Source organism: Puma concolor, chromosome D1, assembly GCF_028749965.1.
Source record: "Puma concolor isolate L17-30 chromosome D1, mPumCon1.1.hap2, whole genome shotgun sequence".
Lineage (NCBI taxonomy): Eukaryota > Metazoa > Chordata > Mammalia > Carnivora > Felidae > Puma > Puma concolor.
The window spans coordinates 66,823,536-66,839,518 of record NC_141676.1 but is presented as its reverse complement, the minus strand read 5'-3'; the positions used below and the strand labels follow the sequence as shown (position 1 = coordinate 66,839,518).

At 42.4% G+C, this 15,983-nt stretch overlaps 1 protein-coding gene across 2 annotated transcripts in view; it reads left to right on the top strand.

Moving 5' to 3' along the window:
- Window positions 1–15,983, top strand: part of RAB30 (RAB30, member RAS oncogene family) — an 83,720-nt gene that overhangs the window by 28,473 nt on the left and 39,264 nt on the right. Inside the window, exon 1 of one of the 2 annotated variants that reach the window (XM_086678445.1) lies at window positions 3,992–4,190. The exons of the other annotated variant lie outside the window; for it this stretch is intronic. The gene's annotated coding sequence lies outside the window, so the exon portion shown is untranslated. Of the gene's footprint in view, window positions 1–3,991; window positions 4,191–15,983 lie in introns of those variants that run through there. 2 annotated transcript variants of the gene reach the window in all.

The window sequence follows — 15,983 nt, the reverse complement described above, 5'->3', positions numbered from 1 at the left end:
GGTGAAGAGCCAGATGTGGGGCTTGAACTCACAAACCATGAGATCATGACTTGAGCTGAAAACAAGAGTCAGATGCTTAACTGACTGAGCCACCCAGCTCCCCCTGCCACCTCCTCTTCCTCTTTAGTCCTTTCATCCAAATGCTCTTTGAGACTTGGTTTCTTTCCCCACAATTCTAGTGAAGTTCATAAGCAAATTCCTAGGTGTTAAGTCAGCCTTTTTAAAAGCCTTGTTCTCTTAGATTTCTGCTTCCTATTGAAGTTTTATTCATCTTACCTTTGAGACTATCTCCTCCATTGGCTTCTATTTGCGTGGTCTTAATTTTCATCTACAGTTGGACTTCCCAAAGAAAGAACAACTAATTCTGGCTTCTTTTGGTCTGAGAATGGCATTTCTTAGGACCTTTTTCCATGGAGTATGGATTAATATCTTAGAATTTATCTGTGATTTGAAGATTGTGGTTTTCACAGCAACCTCTCAATTAAATTAATGTAAATTCTGTGTAACCCTAGTTTTTTAATGCTGTGCCTGCTAATAACTCAATATATGTTTTCTGGGATCATTTAATCATTCAGTTATTTGTTTATATGTTGAATAAGTATTTACTAAATGTCTAGTAAGTGAATTAAATTCCACAGTAGATTATTACATTTTTTAAATATCTAAACATCTATTGAAATACATATCCTTTCTTTTTCTTTTCATTTTTGTTGAAGTTTGCTTGTTTCTTCCTAATTTGAGCAATTACTACTTATCTGACTGTTGGGTAAATTATTTTATCTCTAGAACTCTTTACTCTTTATTTTTTTAAAATTTTTTTTTAACGTTTATTTATTTTTGAGACAGAGAGAGACAGAGCATGAACAGGGGAGGGGCAGAGAGAGAGGGAGACACAGAATCTGAAACGGGCACCAGGCTCTGAGCTGTCAGCACAGAGCCTGACTTGGGGCTCGAACTCACAGACCGTGAGATCATGACCTGAGCTGAAGTCGGACGCTTAACCGACTGAGCCACCCAGGCGCCCCTCTTTACTCTTTAAAATAAGGATAATAATAATATCTGCCTTCTGGAATGTTGTAAAGATTAGATGCAAAACAATGCACAGAGAGCACAGAGCATATGCTAGGAGATAGCAATGACTCGATAAATGTTGGTTATCGTTATTACTTGCTGTGATGGGTCAGTACTGGACTTTGGTCCTCACAGCGAACATCCTGAACTAGGCATTAGTCTTCCAACTTTTCAAAGAGAGAAACTGAGACTCAGAGGACTTAAATAACTTGCCACAGGTCACAGAGCTAATAAATTGCATATCTGGGATATCTGATTCATAACTTGTGCCTTTTACAGAACTACATGGAAAGCCTTTCAGCATCTTGTAGGATACTTAGAAGTAAACTAGGAGTCTCTTTTTAGTGGCTGAAATCAACTAATATTCTTCTCATTTGCCTTCTAAAAGGTAGGACATACTAAGGAACTTCTTCCTGGTCGGGGAAGCTCCAGTCCTAAAGGGCAGATTAATAACGATTTTATCTTAAAACCACAGAATTCTAGGGCTTAGAAGGATTTGCCCACCCAATTATTGAATTTTCTCTCTAACCATCTAGCCAAGAAGTCATTGGTTTATTCTTTAACGCTTCCATTGACAGGGAAGTCATCATCACTCTGAGGCAGCTCATTCCCCTTTCCATAACTCTCACCATGAGACTGTCCTTCTCCATCCAACGTCCAACTGAGCTTCCCCTACGTGTGCCTTCTGCCCATGGGTCCCAGCGTGGTAGTGGATAGCCACGTGAAGTAAGCAGAACCCCTATTTCCTAAGGCAGCCTTTCAGATTCTTGCTGTTTACTCTCCGTTTTCATTCCCAATACCTCCTCACCAGGTTGAGCAGCTTCAAGCCTTTCATTTACAGCTTCCCCAGAACAAACACAACTGGGTATACTCTTTTTTTTCTTCTTGGTGTGACAGAGAATAAAAACCATGGCTATCTCATGAGCATTTTGCTTTTCCTTCAGTCTTTCTCATTATATATGGTACCACCATCCACCCAGTTGGCCAAGCTAGGTACCTAGGAGTTTGCTCCCTTCACTATTTCATATAGTCCATCAGCTACTCTTTTCAATCCTATCTCCAAATATAAAATCCATCTCTACTACCATCACCCTAGTCTAAGCCACATCATTTCTACCCTCATTCCTTTTTCTTTAATTTTTTAGTGTTTTATTTATTTTTCAGAGAGAGAGAGAGAGAGAGAGAGAGAGAGAGAGACAGAGTGCGAGTGGGGGAGGAACAGAAGAGAGAGGGAGACAGAGAATCTGAAGCAGGCTCCAGCCTCCAAGCTGTCAGCACGGAGCCTGATGTGGGGCTCGAACCCACGAACGACAAGATCATGACCTGAAGTGAAGTTGGCTCCTTAACCAACTGAGCCACCCAGGCGTCCCTCTCCCCTGATTCCTAACTCTTGACCCGTCCTTGCACAAAGCAAACAGAATTATCTCTTTAAAGCACAAATCAGATCGTGCCACTGCTCCCCCCCTCCCCCCCCCCCCCCCCCCCCCCAGTCAAAACTCTTCTTTGGCTTCTCATTGCCCTTACAACAAAATCCAGACTCTTTTCTGTGGTCAACAGGCCCTGCGTCATCTGAAACATTCTTTCTTCCCTGTTATTCGTTCAGCATTGGTCCCTGGTGGCCTTTATGTTCTCTAGACATGCCAAGCCTTTTCCTGCAGCCAGCCTTTGCACTTCTTGGTACTTCTGCCTGTGCCCTTTGCCGAGCTTTGCAAATAGCTGGCTCATTTTCATTTTTCAGGTTTCAGCTCAGATACCACTTCCTCAGAGAGGCCTGCTCTGATCACTCATCAGAGGCCCTAATCTCATTAGTTTGTACCTGCCTTTCAGATCTGTACTGCTTCTCTTGAGAACATAAGTTCTTCAGTGACTGGACATAGGATGTCGTGTTAGCAGCCACAGCTTCTACAAGTGGCATAGTTGCTGCCCTTAGAAGGTACTCAATAAATATCTGCAGGATAAATAAGTAGCCTCATGATTGACTGGATGTAAGGGTGTTGGAGTCATATTAAGAAAGGATTTGGGGTGCCTGGATGGCTCAGTAGGTTTAACATCTGACTTTGTCTCAGGTCATTGTCTTGCAGTTTGTGAGTTCGACCCCCACATCAGGCTCTGTGCTGACAGCTCAGAGCCTGGAGACTGCCTCTGATTCTGTGTCTCCCTCTCTCTCTGCCCCTCCCTTGCTTGTGCTCTGTCTCTTTCTCTCAAAAAATAAATAATAAACATTTACAAATTAAAAAAAAAAAGAATGGATTTGATTCTGAAGTTGCCACTTCCTGTGAGATTTGGGGCAAATCATGTTACCTTTCTGGGTTTCAGTTGCCTTATCTGTATAAAAGCAATCTTATCCAAAAAAAAAAAAAAAAAAAGCAATCCTATCTACCTCACAGAATGTTGTGAATATTAATTAAGATATTGGCCATGGATGTACCTGCCATGGTACCTGGCACATATTAGGTGTTCAGTCTCCCACAAAGCCTGGTGCTTAATTGCGATGTGTGGAAGCATTCTATCAAGTTTGAACCTGATTTACAGAACTGTTTCTGTGGTGTGCCTGGGAGTGCATGACCCATAAGATGCCTGCGACTCCCCTCAGGTTACACTTGCCAGGCTGTGAAGTACTAACTCTGGTTATCCGCAGTTGTGCTGCATGACACTCAGTCTGATAACCCAGAAGTGCCAGGCCCAGAGGCTTCACTGGGGTGCTGAACATTCCACCCCAGAAACCTAAATGATCAAACCTGACAGTGTGTGGCCCATCTCTTGTCAAGATGGATTGGGATGCTCTGTCTAGACAGTTGTCTCCTTTGGGAAATCACAGTTGCTCTGAGAGGAGGCACATGGTCTACTGTTAAGAATACCAAATAGGCCTGTGAGCTGGGGCGAGGGGGGGGGGGGAAGGAGTTGCTGTGAGGTGGGTGGGCCTGTGCTGCGGAGCCTGCAAAAAGGAGCTGTCAGCTTCTCTACTCACAGGCCTCTCCGAATCATGCTGGGAGCCGTCTTCTTCACACATGCAGTGCCAACAGAGCTCCCAGTCCATGGGAAGGTGCAGATATCACTGTCAGCCTTCCCAGAGGCAGTGATTCTGTGCCCCCACCGAGGAGTGCTAGAGGAATTGAAAGGTAACCCTGTAACATGGATAACCTGCTGGGAAGGAGGGCTGAAGTCTTTATGCAACATGTTTGGTTGGTTTCTCCGGTAGGTTGGTAAGAGTGAGTATTTTAACATGAGGCTCTAGAATTAGTTAGACCTAGATTCACATCCCTAGATTCACATCATGACCTTGGCTGAGTTACTTAACATCTTGCATTAGCTTCTCGTCTAAAATGGGGATTGGGGCACCTGGGTGGCTCAGTTGGTTAAGTGTCCAGCTTCGACTCAGGTCATGATCTTGCGGTTTGTGGGTTTGAGCCCTGAGTCGGGCTCTGAGCTGACAGCTCAGAGCCTGGAGCCTGCTTTGGATTCTGTGTCTCCCTCTCTCTCTCTGCCCCTCCCCCGCTCATGCTCTGTCTCTCTCTGTCTCAAAAATAAATAAAACACTAAAAAAATAAATAAATAAAATGGGGATAATAATGACTCCCTATCTTATCTGGTCATTGTGAGGATCAGATGATACAGTACATGCAAAATCTTAGTTTAGTTCCAGGCACATAGCTGATGTTCAATAAATGATCTTTCTCTTTATTAGGTGGGACAGGTTGGAATTTTGAGTTTGTTCCAGATGAGCCTCACCCATATTGAACTTTGGGCCTTGGTTCTCCCTTTGCCAGCTATGTGCCTGGGACAACTTATCTAGCCTCTCAGTCAGTGTTTTTATCTGTCACATGCAGTTTATAATTCCCACCTCATAGTGAAGGTCGAATGAGATCAGAGTGCCTGACACGTAGTAAGTGCTCAAAATACTCATTTCTTCCACCTTTGGTTCTTGAGTATCTGAAATACGGTCCCTTTAAGCTTGTTAAGATTCCTCACTAGCCTTGTATGCAGCTGTGTTCAGACAGCTTTGGCAGAAGGAAAAGCTTTTTTTATTTTTTTAAATAGACTGTTTCATAATCTTTTGGCTCAGATCTGCTGCTGCTGTACCCTGTGCTCCTCAGGGTCCCTGGGTCCTCCTGCAATCAGCATGTGCCTTGCCTCTCACCTAAATGACCCTGGAAAGCGGCTACCTTGGAATATGTTGCTGAATGCTCAATGGATTTTCCTCCCTGCTCTTGGGGGTGAAACTGGTTCAGGGATTCTTAGCTGAAGGGGGAGGGGCTATTGGGCCTGAACTGCAGTTGGACATAGTGGCCAAGACTTTTCTGGTTTTCATTAAAATTCTCTGGCTGTCTTTCGGGATTGCTCATTGGATATGACTGTGAGCTGGAGGTGGTTATGCTGTTCTCTCGGCTACCCACACCCATCAAGTCACAGTGGCTCTGAGGATGAGAGAAAATTGAAGGTGGAGAACAGGCTGGCTAAGGGGTCTTGCTCAGCAGTCTTTGTGATAGGAGCCCTCTGTCTACAACTACAGAGCTTGAGTGTTAGAAACTCTTAAATACAGATGGGGGAGCAGACATAGCCCAGCTGGGAATGGGTAGCAGAGAGAATCCTCTTACAGATGACCCTTGATGACAGGCTTGCTTTTCAGGGCAGATAGATAGAGGTTTCCTGGCAGCTGTCAGAGGGTCCCCAAATGTTACATCAATGAATGAAGTCAGTCTGATCTAATCATTTTTCTGAAGTGCTTATACCCTTACATGCCCAAGGGGGTGGGGGTTGGGTGGCAGTTCTCTGAGGGTGACAGACTGAAGTAGAGAAGACTCACTTCTTTAAGAGTTAATTTCTAGTAGTTAAAGAAATCTCACTTGAGATTAGAATTTGAATCTGAAAGTCTAGGTTCAAATGATGACTCTGCTATTGACTTGTTCTGTGATCTCAGGCAACTTGCTTCCGGGGGATAAATTATGTAAAGCTTGTGGCATATCATATGTTCTCAGTAAGTGGTAGATGTTGTTCTAAAGTGCGCTAGGTTTGACCTGTCACTCCAGCTCACCAAGATATATCCCAATTCTGTCATCTAAAACATTTGTTCTACATCCCTCCCAGCCTTGTGTCATTTAAGAAGTTGAGGCGAATGTGTTCCCTAGGGCAAGCTGTATCTTCTTTCACTGGAAAAATACATCAAAACCATATTATTATGTTTCCCAGTGAGATGCTCACAACGTCAGATACTTCATTGCTTGGTAATTTAGTAGGAAGAAAAAAAAGGGGTTTTCCTGTCATTCTTGATGGATAGATCATGAGAAGGCCATTTAATTGATCTTGGGTGTAAATGTCCCCTGACTCCCAAGAGAGCAGCACTGAGGCTGCCATTTGCCTTCACAGTAAAACCCCATTTCCAGTCTTTTCTCCATTTACTCTCAAACCTCTGTGTTCTAGCCACAGTGGACTGCTCACAAAAAATTAATATGGAACATATCCTATATACCAAAAAGTGTTCCAAATATGCATTTACAGCTCAAATAAGAACAATAAAATGAAAATCGTACATCCATCATTCAGCTTATAAAATTGAATGTTATTGACCTTAGTGGCTGCTTGTATACCTTCTGCCCCCAAATCATGTCCCCTTTTCTCTTCACCACAGGCAGTGGTTATCTTGACTTTTGTGTTGATCATTCCCTTACTTTTAAAATGGTTTAACCACACATGTTTGTTTTACTAAACTGTATATATTGGATAGTTTTTTAAAACAAGGAGCAAGTACAAATCTAGCAAGCTTTGTAAGAAAAGGGCAATAGTGCCACTATTAGGTCTAAAAATGAGCTGATTTGGGTTCATAGTTTGACTTTAGCTTTCCTAGGGGTTACAGAAGGTCCTGATGGGGAAGTTGGTGGGCAAGATTATAAGTGGATCCTAGGAAATTTAAAGCCCACCATTATCAGGACATCTGATGAGGCTATACTGTGGGTCAGGCACTGGACATCTAGTAGGATATGGTCACAGAGTGGACTATTCTATCTTTTCTATCTCTTATTTCTCTGTGACCTACCTCCAGCTCTAGGGATTAGGTCACAGCAAAACTCGTCTGTGGGATGAAGTGAATGCCATCAGCTAACCCACATGGACAGCATAGAGGAGATGAGCAGGCACTTCACTAGCACAAGGTCAAGGCAAATGGAATCAGCAAAGAGTTGGGACCAACTCTTTTACCCATCGTTCTTTGCCTGGTTAAAAAGAGAATATGCAGTACCACCTATGGAATTTTCTTACCTAAAAATTGACCCCTAGGGGCGCCTGGGTGGCGCAGTTGGTTAAGTGTCTGACTTCGGCTCAGGTCAGGATCTCGCGGTCCGTGAGTTCGAGCCCCGCGTCGGGCTCTGGGCTGATGGCTCAGAGCCTGGAGCCTGCTTCCGATTCTGTGTCTCCTTCTCTCTCTGCCCCTCCCCCCTTCATGCTCTGTCACTCTCTGTCTCAAAAATAAATAAAAACGTTAAAAAAAAAAAAATGACCCCTAAATCTAATCAACCCTCTAAAGCTAACTTTGATTTATCAGAAAGATGGAAAAAAGTAAGTTATACTCTAAGGAAGCAAATAGATAAATGCAGAGTGCTGGACAACTGATTCGACATTTGCAACAAGTCAATGGCATGAAAAAATAATAATGTGACTTAAAAATTATAATCAATGTAATAAATGAATCTTTTTTTTTTGATTCAGATAGTCTATGTATTAGTTTGCTACAGCTGCCATAACAAAATACCACATACTGCGTAGCTTAAACAACAGAAATTTATTTTTTTTCACATTGCTGGAGGCAATGATTAAGGTGCTGGCAGCCTGATTTTCCCCTGAGGCCTCTCTCTTTGGCTTAGAGATGTTACCCTCTTCCTCCCTTTTCACATAGTTATCCCTCTGCACACACATGGCCCCAGTGTCTCTCTATATGTCCTAATCTGTTTTTTTTTTTTTTTCTTATAAGAACATCAGTCATATTGGTTGAGGGACCACCCTAAAGGCCTCATTTTAACAAAGTTACCTCTTTAAAGGCCCAGTTACAGTCACATTCTGAGGTACTGACACTTAGGGCTTCAACATATAAATTTGGGGGTCAGGGGTGACATGATTCAGCCCATAACGGTCTAATTGTAAAAAAGCATTGTTGAAATGTTGGGGAAATTTTATTATGGACTGATACCAGGGGGTCACTGTTAATTTTTCTAAGTATGATAATAGTACTGTGATGTTAGAGAATGGGTAATGTAGAGGTGAGTTCTGAAGTATATAGAGATGAAATGATATGATGTGGAATTTGTTTTAAAACATTTAAACAAAGAAAAAATAGAAAAAGGCCAAAGTGTTCATATATGAAGTCAGTGATGAGTATCATGGGCTTACTTTTCGGCATGTTTGAAAATTTTATAATCAAATATTAAAAATATTTAGATCAGCAATTCCAAAGAGGGCTTAATGGCAGTGGGAAATTTGATGATGGCCATCTTCAATGTCTGTCCCTTGAGTTTTACTTCTACTCTGGTTGGCTTCTTCATGTGGTAGTCATTTTGGGGTTCTGTGCTGACTGCCTCTACTCAGTCCTTGGTGAAGGACATCCTTCAGGAACTTCTTAGGTAAATGGAATGTGAATTTCTGAGATCTCGTATATCTGAAAATACTTTTGTTCTATTCTCACAGTTGATAGTTTGGTTGGAAATCATTTTTCTTCAGAATTTGGAGAGTATTGCTTCATTGACTTGTTTTTATTGATGATGCTGAGAAGTTGGAAGCATTTGAATTTCTTATTCTTTGTATATAGCCTGTTTGTTTGCTTTTCTTCTTACTGATGGCTTTTACAATCTTATGTCTGTAGTTTTCTGAAATTTCACACTGTGTTTTCTGTGCTGGGCCCTTTGAATTTGGCAACCTGCACCCCTTAGTTCTTCAAAGTTTTATTGAATTATGTTGTTATAATTTTTCTTCTTTTTTTTTTTTTTTTTCTGTTCTTTGTTGGGAATTTCTCTTAGTCAGATATTGGACCTCCTGTACTGAACCTCTAGAATATTCTTAGCTTCTCCTGTTTTCCATACCTTTGCCTTGTGATTCTCCTCTCCAGAAGATTTTGTGAACTTAATCTTTCAATCCTTTTATCGAATTTTTTTTTTTATTTCTGCTATTAAGTTGTCAATTTCCAAGAGCTCTTTTTTGTCCTCTTGGTGTTTCCTTTATATAGCATCCTATTTTCATTTCATGGCTGCAATTTTATATCATTTTTGTGAGAATATTAATGGTAGGTCCCTCCCACGTTGTTCCCTGCCTCATATAGTATGTGTTTCCTTCCAGTTGCTTTTTTGTATTTTCTGTGGTCTGTATCTTCATCAGAGACTTTTCCAAGATATCACTCTGAATGTGATCCTTGGGTGTGTGGTCTCATTAAGGTTGGGGGCAAGGAGAGGGAGTGATAAAAAAAAAAAAAATCTGTCGAGACCTTGACATGGTAAGTGAAGGACCACTCACAAAAGACCACATAGTGTATGATTTCATTTATATGAAATATCCAAAATAGGCAAATCTATAAAGACAGAAAATAGATTAGTAGTTGCCTGCGGCTAGAGGTGGGTGGGGGATATGGATGGAGTGACTGCTAATCGGTTTAAGGCTTTCTTTGGGGTAATAAAATGTTCTAAAATTGATCATGGTGGTGGTTGTACAACTCTGTGACTATACTAAACACCACTGAATTGTACACTTTAAAAGAGTGAATCGAGTGAGTTATATTTTAATAAAACTTAATATTATATCTTAATAAACCATCCCAGTGGTGATGGTTGTACAACTCTGTGAATATGCTAAAAATCATTTGAATTGTACGCTACATTTAAAAGGGCAAATTGAGTATGTGAGTTATATAAAGCTGTCACAAAACAAAAAAGCTGTCAGACTGAGTATGGGATGGAGATCATTAACTGTGGGCTTCACTATAGTGTGATCTGGGTGGGCTGTTTGTTCAGAGCCCCTAAGGCTGCAATCTGAGGTTTTTCCTTGGTTGCATTTACCGGGGAGGAGAGTCTTCCTCATTTCTTTGGCTGGAGAGGGAAGAGGGAAATCTCTAGAGGAGAGGAACTAGGAAAATCTATTGTATTTCACCTTCACCAGACATAGTGCCCTTGTCTTTTTTATGTTCCCTTTTAACCACGCTGGGTATTCCTGGACCAGAGCCACTCTTACTTTTTATTATGGAAAATTCCAAAGACTACAAAGTAGAGAGGATAGTGCAATGAATCCTCATGTTCCTATCACCCCGGTTCACCAATGATCGCTTCACAGACATTTTTGTTTCATCCGTGTCCCCGTCAACCCTTTTCCCTAGATTATTTTAAAACAAATACTAGATATTTCTGTTTTATGCTGTCTAGTGTCTAAGCCTCCAGAATTCTGTCAGTGAGGAGAAGGATCTAGGGATTTAACTTCTTTTCAAGCAGCTTTCACTGTTTTCTTTATTTTTACATCCTGTCCCTCTGCTCCAGGAGTGAGCATTACTGCCAGTCCCGGGCCTGGCGAGGACTCTGTGGTTTCAGTCCGCCGCACACTCAGCTTTTCCTGCATCTGGTTTAGATTCAGATTTCTTGAGTCTGCTGTCAGTTACTTGCTCATCTGTTTCCCAAGATTCCAAAATTTGACACCATTATCTTCTCTCCTCTTTCCCTATACTTGAACGGTTTTGTTATTAGCAAAAAAAAAAAATGTCTCTGCTGAATTTTTGTCGGGTTTCAGGAGTAAGTGAGATTAGATGCAGCTGTTCAGCGTACACCTTCTTAGGAAGATCAGCTGCTCCCCCACTTTTTTCTTTTCCGTTTTGCTTTTATCCTACCACCTGATTTTTTTTAATTAAAAAAAATTTTGTTTAATGTTTACTTATTTTGAGAGAGAGAGAGAGAGAGAGAGAGAGAGAGAGAGAGAGAGAGAGACCGGGTACAAGCAGGGGAGGGGCAGAGAGAGAGGGAGACACAGAATCCGAAGCAGGCTCCAGGCTCTGAGCTGTCAGCACAGAGCCCGACGTGGGGCTCGAACTCACTAATGATGAGATCATGATCTGAGCCAAAGTCAGACACTTAACTGACAAGAGCCATCCAGACACCCCTATCCTATCTGATTCTACTCAAACCTTGACCCTGGACAGATAGGTAGGTAGGTAGTTAAGTAGGTAGGTAGGTAGGTAGATAGATAGATAGATAGATAGATAGATAGATAGATAGATTTGCCAGGAAAGGTCCTTTCCAATCTTCTAAGAACTGAGAGAAATCTTATTATAACACACCTCTCTTCTGACCCTAAGCCCAGGCAGAGGGAAGGAGCGCCTGCCTGCCTTTGTGCCTCACTGGCATTTTGCACTCACCTCTTATAGAATTGTTTGCTTACACTTTGCTGCATTGCAGTGTGGTTACCTGCCTGCCTTCCCTGTTGGCCTGTGGGCAGGACTGGGGAGCAGGGCTACGTGTTGTTTCTCTCTGTATCATGAGCACCGTGCCTGACTCCCAGTAAACATTTGTTAACTCACAGACTGGATAATTGAGCACGTCGCCTCCAGGGTAAGGACAGAGAAGCATACAATGCCCCTTTCCAACTGCCCCTTTGCGGGCACTGCAGTTTGCTAAATATTAAGGAGGGAAACAGGCCTAGTCGGCTTGTTGTTATGCAATGTTGTTCCCTTTGCTTTCAAGTCTGGTGTTTTTTACCCAGTCAGCAGGTCAAGCGAGCGGGGAGAGGGAGGGGAAGGGGAGGGGAAGGGGGAGCCCACTCCCGCCCCAGAGTCCTCCCCCCATAGGAGTGTAAACATCCTACCAAAGAAGGAATGGACTCCAGCAGAAATGCCTTCCTTCCCTCCCTCGATAGAAAGGCTTGTGGTCTGCACATCACTTTACCCTAGAGGAGTCCATTTGTTCTGTCTTGACAGCAACTTAGTTCTGCAAGGTCTTTCATTGCTTTTTTCCTTTTGGATGAAATGCCAGAAGAATTTTTTAAATTTCTGATTACATTGTTTTTAAAAATCTGACCGTTAAAATATGATCTAGCAGAAGTCCTGTTAAAATGCAAATACGTAACTTTAAAAGCGTAACATTTAACCTGTAGTTTTTTCAAGTATGTTACTCAAAATGCTATATATAGCCTCTGGGAGGAAAGAAATGGAGAACTATAGGTCAAACAAATTTGGGATGCTGGATTAAACACACTTAAATAGGGTTCCCTGTACAAGACTTATCAGAGCTTTGCTACTATGCATTGTGAATGTCACAGAGGGGCACTCAGTAGGCAGCATTTCCTAAATATACCTTACTTTTCATCAGAGGAGGAGCATTTCAGTGTTATGTTTTGTGGGAAACACACAACTCTGGAAACAGCCCCTTAAGCTCTTTGAGCTCTAGTTGAAATGCCACTTCCCCTAAGGCTTTCCTGAATTCCCCCAGAGATACATAACTTTTTTCTTCTTTGAATTGTACTGCCTTCATGTGTCTTATTGTCTCCCTACCTCTTCCCTTACCCCCTAGTAGATCATAAATTCCTTGTATATGTTGTATCACTTGTTTTTTTCTTAATGTTTATTTATTTTAAGAGGGAGAGAGAGAGAGAGAGAGAGAGAGAAAGAAGGAGAGACAGACACAAGGGAGGCAGAGAGAGAATCCCAAAGCAGCATGGAGCCCGACACCGGGAGCCCAACTTGGGGAGCCTGATGCAGGGCTCGAACTCATGAACTGTGAGATCATGACCTGAGCCGAAATCAAGAGTCGGACGCTTAACTGACTGAGCCACCCAGGCGCCCTGTACATGTTGTGTCACTTCTGCTGCATCTGAGACATTGCCTTGCACACAGGTGCTCGAGAAATGTATGCAGTACTGCACTGGTGCCTTAGCTAAGTCATCCTCGGAGTTCAGAGGGCACTGGCAGGGGTGCGAACTCCAGACAGATCTGGAGCTTGGGACCCTCATATGGATGGGGGAGAGGGCTCACAGGAAGGACACAAGGTCAGTTGAAAAGCCTGTTCCTAAAGGACAGAATAAGAAGGCCAAATCAGGAGATGCTGAGAATATAAATCAAATGTACCGATGGCTGGCTGTATGCCAGACACCCTGTGGTAAAATGAATATTTAAACTTAATTCCATCCCTTCAAGTAGGTGATATTATTCCTATTTCATAGATGAAGAGACAGGCATCAGAATGGTGGAGTAGAAATAAGTACCTTTATGCAGCAGGTGCTGTGCTCCTGGGGATACAAAATGAATAAAGTTCAGTCCTTTCCTTCAGGGAACCCTGGTTTCATGGAGTAAATAGTCCTGTAAATATATAAGCAGTGGGGGTAAGTGCAGGAATGAAGCTATGATTGGGGTAATATGGGAGAACCAAACAGGAGAACCTAACCTGTGTGGGGGAAAGGGTGGAAGGTGACAAGCCCAGATTGCAGGGGGAGAGTGACACCTGAGCAAGGTGGCATGAAGGTGCAGGGACTGAAGGGACCAAAGGCAAAGCATGGGGTGAGAGATATGGGGATGAATTCGTTGTCACCAGCGTAGGAAATGTGAGGTAGGCTAGGAATGAGGAGAAGCTGACAGGATGTTGTGAACAGGTTGAAGCATTTCAGACTTGATTTTGAAAACCATGGGTTTGTAGTTTTCAGCCAAAGAGCAAACTGCCCAGCATGTTTTATTTTATTTTTATTTAAGGTTATTACATTTTTTAAAGTTTATGTATTTTGAGTGAGACAGAGACAGTATGAGTGGGGGAGTGGCAAAGAGGGAGGGAGAGAGAGAATCCCAAGCAGGCTTTGCACTAACAGTGCAGAGCCTGACTTGGAACTTGAACTCATGAAACCATGAAATCATGACCTGAGCCAGACACTTAACCGACTGAGACACCCAGGTGCCTCCCAGCATATTTTAGACACATACCCAGGTGGTGGGCAGTGGTAGTATTATTCCCATCCTAGGTAGGGGAGCCACGGTTCAGAAAGTGACTCACCCAAGATCACTTAGCTTGTTAGAGTTGGAACAGAGCCACAATTTCAACTCAGATCCATCTGAATGTTTATACTACTGAGCTACCTCTCAAAGTAACAATGGCCAACAGACTGAAGAGTATTTACTCTCACTCTGATATTTGAATCAGAGAATAGTTTTAAGACTTCATATTATGAAGAGCCAAATTTATGTGGTACTGGTCCTTAGTGCTATAAAAGTTCAGAGAAGGAGAGATTAGGGAGGAATTCATGGGGGAGATGGCATTTATATTGCCCTGAGAGAAACTAGAACAGATAACAGGAAGCCAGGTGAGAGAAAAGTGAGGCTGTGCGCCATGTGGGAGGGCAGGAGTGGGCCTGGGAAACAGTTGAGGAGAGGCCACTTCCTGATATAATCACGGTCACTTGCTTCCTGAGATGGCTGTGTAAAGAAGAGAGAGACAAATGATCACATACCTCAGTTCCCATCTTTACTTTTGCAAAACACACAACTGGCATTGAAAATATATTTTGATTACTTTATTATCGTCACTAGAGAGTTTATTCAACAGTGTTCCCTTACACTGCACTGTAATTTGTCTCAGTATCCCTGTCCTCTCCTCAGAAGCACTCCAAATATATAAGGGAAACAACTGAAGTTCCTATAGATAGTAGAACGACAACCAGATGTGTAAGTGGAAATGACATTTGACAGTCTGTGTGTTGAAATGAGCTTGCTTATATAGAAGGGGGTGTTTGTTTGTGTTGGCTCTCCCAAGTTCTCGTAAGAGTCCTTCCAACTAGATACTGATTATCTTCAGAGCCTGGAATTGGGATCTTTTGTAAATGCTACTGTATTTATTACAGTGAATGGTATGAAAAAAAGGATGCATTTATGAGTCAGAATAGATCTGGGTTAGTATCCCAGCTTCCCAGACTACCAATTCTTCTACCTTGGGCACATTATGAATTTTGTTAAGAATAAGTCTTATAGATCTTTGATCTTGTAATTATGCCCCTTCTCTCTGCCCTCATCAGATTTACCCTCATCACTAGGTAATTCTCAGTAGCAAATAACCATGCTCCAGTATTTCTTATCTGAAAATAAACAACCCCCCCATCCAAAATCCCAAAATGTTTTCTAATTTTGTCCCTTAACTATTGCCAAATAAATTCATTATGTAATTTACACCTCTGTTGACATTATATCCCCCTCTAACTGTCTTCAAGTTTCTTTGTTCCTTTTCTCAGTAAAACTTTCATGGGGCGCCTGGGTGGCGCAGTCGGTTAAGCGTCCGACTTCAGCCAGGTCACGATCTCGCGGTCCGTGAGTTCGAGCCCCGCGTCGGGCTCTGGGCTGATGGCTCAGAGCCTGGAGCCTGTTTCCGATTCTGTGTCTCCCTCTCTCTCTGCCCCTCCCCCGTTCATGCTCTGTCTCTCTCTGTCCCAAAAATAAATAAACGTTGAAAAAAAAAATTTAAAAAAAAAAAAAAAAAAAAAAAAAACTTTCAGGTTGTCCACAGTTTGGGCTTTGATACCTTTCCCTCCCTCTAATCTTTTTCCATTGTCCCACCAGGACTATTGCCAATGTCATTCAATGAATGACCTTCATGTGACCAAGTTGAAGGCCACTGCTTTCTTTTAATCTTATTCATTTTCTCAGCAGCATTCGACAAGACTGATTTCACTGTTTTCTTGGACTCTACTTTCCTGGGTCTCTTCCTACCTCCCTAGGCTCTCCTCCTTATGTCCTCCACCTCTAAGTGGTAACACGCTCCATGTTCTGCAATGGTCTCCTTCCCTTCTCCGAGATAGAGAATAGATATCCTCTTCTAATCCAATGACTTCCAATAACATCCATTTGCCTATGACCTTCAAATTTGTATCTTTATCCTCAAACTTCCTCTAGAGCTCCAGACTCATGTCCAAATAGATGCCTAAGAGGCATT